The sequence below is a fragment of the Alexandromys fortis genome, unplaced genomic scaffold (genome assembly GCF_014885135.2).
Source record: "Alexandromys fortis isolate MF-2015 unplaced genomic scaffold, M_Fortis_MF-2015_v1.1 scaffold_307, whole genome shotgun sequence".
NCBI classification, from domain to species: Eukaryota; Metazoa; Chordata; class Mammalia; order Rodentia; family Cricetidae; genus Alexandromys; species Alexandromys fortis.
This window is the reverse complement of record NW_026068205.1, coordinates 143,544-148,845: the sequence shown is the minus strand read 5'-3', so window position 1 is coordinate 148,845 and position 5,302 is coordinate 143,544. Positions and strand designations below refer to the sequence as shown.

Sequence of the window (5,302 nt, the reverse complement as noted above, 5' to 3'; positions counted from 1 at the left end):
CTTTAATATAAATAGTCATTTTGTGGTGAACACCAATCATAAAATTATTTTCATTGTTACTTCATAACTGTAACTTTGTTACCATTGTGAAATGTAATGTAAACATTTGAAATTTCCTATGGCTTAGACACATGCCATGTGGGATATTTATACAAGGCAGAGAAGAAGGAGAGGAAAACTAAGCAGAGATTCACAAGGAAGCTATTGCGGCTAAAAGGAAGTGAGAACAGTGAAGAGTAATATGATTGGGGAAGGTACAGGAAATCCCACCCCCATGACTCCTGGTTTCAGTTGATATTTTCAACCACAGTTTGAAGATATTAAATAGAAAATTCCAGAACATGTGATTCCTAAGTTTTTAGCTGGAGATTGTTCTGAATAATGTGATAAAAATCTTGAAAACTTTGCTGCCATAGACAGAGAGTCATTTTGAACACATCAATGAATAATACATACAAGTCTAGACAGGACAAACATTTGCCATCAAGTCTTTGTTAGTGTAGCCTAAACTATTACATAGCTCAGAAAATAGTCAAATAAAAAGAAGGGACAGACATTCTCACTGCCTGGTGCATTGGTCCTTTTCACTGAGGCATGTGGACCTGAGAACAGCTACAAAAATTCCCCATCACTAATGTGTGCAGTCATTTCTGGTATTTAATATGCCCTATCAGGTCACATATTTCCTGGAACTCACTAGACCATGAAAGAAGAGCACATTCATTTTTACCTGCTAAAGTAAGGAAAAGGCAAAGTTATAAAAGAAGAATATCTATTATTCTTCTAAAATGCCCTCTTAATCCTTGCAGCATTCATACATTCTTATACATTACATGCACACAGATACACAGACACACACACAGAGAAGGGAAGGGAGCAAAAAGGGAGGGAGGGACAGAGAGATGACACATTTACATCCATGTATATGTATGTATATAATCATTTTATTATAATAGACTCAGATTAACATGGGCCCTCAAACACATGTTAAGTTTCAAACTCAGGTATCTCACCTAACTGCTCCACAGTTAGGATATCCACACTGAAGCTGTGGAGTTTCGGTTATGGTTTTAGACTTTATATTTCAGTTAAATGAAGTACCAGAGTTTAAACTAGAAAACTAAATCTTTTCTAACATTTTTTTATAACTTGTATGCTTTTGCTGCATCCTTTCCCTCCTTGTCACGTTATGTCACTCACTATTCATTGTTCCTTCTATGTATTACCACTATGATCACACTCATAGCTCTTCACACTGCATCTCAGGCTGAGATTGAATGTGACAGAGAAAATGGGTCCCGTTCTTTCTAAGTTTTTGTGACTTCACTTAATATCATACTTTCCTCCAAATTTCATTTTTCTTTAAGGCTAAAATATTATTCAATTTTGAATGTATTCCACATTATTATGTACTCATCAGTAGGATGGGCATCCAGGTCAGGTCCATTTCCTTCAGTTGTAAATAGGGCAGCAAAAAACATGGAAGGCAAGACTCTCTGTGGAAGGATGTGTTTTCTTCATATATGACAAGGAGTGACATAGATAAGTCACATAACAGGTCTTTTTTTATTTTCAGTGAGGAACTTCCATATTACATGTATCAGTTTGTATTCCCACCAGCAGTGAATAAGTGTTCCCATTTCTGCTCATGTTTCTAACATCTGTTGTAAATTTCTTCATGATGGTCATTCTGAGCTCCTCTAAGAAGAGCAACAAATGTGTGTGTGTGTACGTGTGTGTATGTTTGTGTGTTAGAGTTATAAGAAGGACTTGAACAAAGTTTTAGTATCAAAGACCTATTTTGACCATATTTTGCAGGCTGACATTTTTTTTATAGTAAACCCAGGTAAGTGAGATGTTCGTTTTGTATTGTCAAGAAAATAGGAGCATGTGAAGGAGGGTTATGGGAAAGAAAGCTATAGGATTCCAGGAATCAGGAACATCCTTAATTGACTGGTGCCATAGAAATTATTTCCTTTCAGGGTTTGGTGTCTTTAGTCCCAGCACTAAGGAGGCACAGCCAGGAGGGTTAACTATATATTCTAGACAAGTGTGGTTTACACAGGGATATCCAAGCCAGGAAGGGTGTCATAGTGAGATTCTGTATCAAAACACAAAATATGAAGAAGAAAAAAATATCATTTCCCCGGAGCTCACTGGAAGTTTCTGAATTGGGGAACTTCCTGTTAGGAGGACTCCCTCAATGATCAGTTAGGTAAGCTACTTCCCAGCACATGACACACAACTGAGATTTGTATAGCTAACCAAGACAGAAGTCTTTGAAATGTTTATTATATTTCCTGAATTGTCTACATTTCAGTGAGAAAAGATAAACTGATCACTGAGTACCCTGGACCTTGCTCTCCCACCTGCCCAACAGACTTGGTTTTGGAGGTCAATGTTTTTATTTTTCTGAACACACAAATAACTGGACATCCAGCCAGACCACCTGCATGGCACTAGCTGCCCATCTAGCTCTATTTGAAAGTCTGGAGGAGCTGGTAAGAAAGGAATAGAAATTGGTTTGTTGTTTATTATGTTCAGTGTGTAATTCTTTGAAATAGTGAGCATAAGTCTTAAACATGAGGAAGCATTTTACCCTAGACCCTGGGGGACACAGAAGCACATTGATGTGTGCCATTCGCTGATGATATTGCTTCTTACTAAAACCCTGAGACATTCTAGAGACTGTTGATCATGTGTTGTTTATCATCAACCTGTAATACCATACATACAAACTACTGAGGTACTTGGTGGTTATAAAACATTCACCAAAACTGTCAAGTATTGTATACTAAAGGTGACCACTGTTAATAACTGCCAAGATAAAGTTAACAAGGGACTTTCCCAGTCACAGTGGGATAGCTGGACATCCATATACTTTGCATTATAGATGGAAATGCATTCACTGCGATCTGAGAGCTATTATGGCTCCAAGGTTAGTGACCCTCTGTTACACCCTTTTGCCTTCCCAAAAGGAGTCTGTAGGGCAAAGACTCAAGGGCTATCTGAAACAGGGAAACACATTTTTGTTTTCCTTTCTGTGTTTTATGACAGAATTTCCTGAAGAGATACAATGGTGATTCTGACCACTGGATCGGCCTGCACAGAGAGTCACCAGGGCACACTTGGATGTGGACAGACAACACTGAATATAGCAACTTGTATGTTTGTAAACCACTTTTCCTTCTACTGTGTTCATGATTTGTGATTATGTGAGCTGTGACTATAAGAGAGGAAAGCCTGAGTCATGTGGAGCCAACTTTACTGGAAAGTTAGAAAAATAAACCCTTAGTTTGAAGGAGTATCTCAGAACTAGGGTGTATGCTTATATACAATAGATAATTCATAGGAAATTCCACATCCTACAAATTTAATTATTTTCTGTGTGTTCCTATTTAATAGCCATCATTGAAAGCATTTTTTTAGTGTGACGTCTGCTGAAATCCTTAGCTTGATGATGGTATCTGGGGTAGTGGCAGTCTGTTCTATCACCAACTGAAAACTTGATGATAAACACCCTTATTGGCTGTTTATAGAATTACAGATGGGGATTAATGACTCTGAAACACAAGGAAACCACTGCAGAACTGCTGGATAGTATGTGTCTGATAGCTGTGTGCACAGCTACACCTGTTCACAGAAACAGAGACTCCTAGGAAATTGGGAGCCTCTTCTAAAGTCTCATCATTAAAGAGCACTAAGACAATTCCTGGATGTAGACATAGCCATTTCAAATGGAGCTATTTAAGTGAAAAATTAAGACACAGACTTACATATATCATTAAAGATGCATCAGAAATTTACTAAAAATTGAATTTTCCTCATTTAATACATGTGTAAAATACTTCAAAACAAAATTGAAAAGTCACCTTTTTGAGGCCAAACAAGGAAGCAGTTCATTTTCACATGACATCAAGCACCAGTCAAACACGTTCTACACACATTATAGGATCAATTTTGAAGAATGATAAAGATGTAGTGTTCAAAATGAATGCCAAGAATGTAAAGGATGCTAAGTCTAACTGGTAAAGGTAGTTCTTCATGAACTCTGCCTTTCTTTGATTCTTATTACAAATTAGCAGTGAAGATGGATGAGATATGGTTGCTGGATTGAATCAGTGTCAGTCTGTGCAGAAAATGTGCATGTTTGTTGTTTTAGGGATCCTGTCCGAGGAGAAGAAGAATATGCCTACCTGAGTGACAGTGGAATCAGCAGTGGCAGGGGCTACATACATAGGAAATGGATTTGTAGCAAGCCTAAAGCTATTCTTTGTCAGGGCCATGGATTTTAAATCCAGGGTAAGGAGAGTGTCAGAGCATGCCTGAAAAAGAGAAGATCTCCAGTTTCTGCTCCACTCCTCATCTGCTAAAATCATCATCAAAATGGCATGATAATCTGTGTTGATAGCAAAGATGAAATTTCACTGAGAGGAATATACATTAGGGTGGTGTGGGAAATTTTTATGTATATGTTTTGCTTTTATTAATAAATAAATAAGCTTCCTTGGCCCGTGATAGGGCAGAGCAGATTTCGGAAGGGAAAACTAAACTTAATGCTGGTAGAAAGAAGGCAGAGTCACGAGACACCATATAGCTACCCATAGGTGACAGACATATGGGAACCTTGCCAGTAAGCCACAGCAACATGGTGATACACAGATTAATGAAAATGGGTTAGTTTAAGATGTAAGAGCCAGCCAACATGAACCTAGAGCTAATAGGCCAACCATTGGTTTAATTAATACAGTTTCCTTGTGATTATTTTGGACCTACGATGTTGTGATAGGAGCGGTGGGCTATATTCCTGGCACCCGGCCGCCCGCATGGCTAGCTTTACCCAAAATAATTACACAGAAACTATATTCTTTTAAACACTGCTTGGCCCATTAGATCTAGCCTCTTCTCGGCTAACTCTCGCACCTGAACTAGCCCATTTCTAATAATGTGTGTGGCACCCCAAGGTGCGCTTACCAGGAAGATCCTAGCCTACATCCATCCTGGGTCAGAGCTTCATCGTGTCTGCCCCCGAGAGGAAAGGAAATGGCATCTGAGCTCACTTCCTCTTCCTCCCAGCATTCTGTTCTGTTTTACTCCACCCACCTATGTTCTAACCTATGAGGGCCAAGCAGTTTCTTTATTACTTAACCAATGAAATCAACAGATTGATATATGACACTCCCATATCATTTCCCCTTTTTCTGTTTAAACAAAAAAAAAGGCTTTAACTTTAACATAGCAAAATTACATATAACAAAACAGTTATCAAGCAAGAATTACAGTTATGATATTTATATCTATT

The 5,302-nt window shown here is 38.2% G+C and overlaps 1 pseudogene; it reads left to right on the top strand.

Moving 5' to 3' along the window:
* Window positions 1-4,295, top strand: part of LOC126493226 (C-type lectin domain family 2 member E-like) — an 8,579-nt pseudogene extending 4,284 nt beyond the window's left edge.
* Window positions 4,296-5,302: the final 1,007 nt, after the last annotated feature.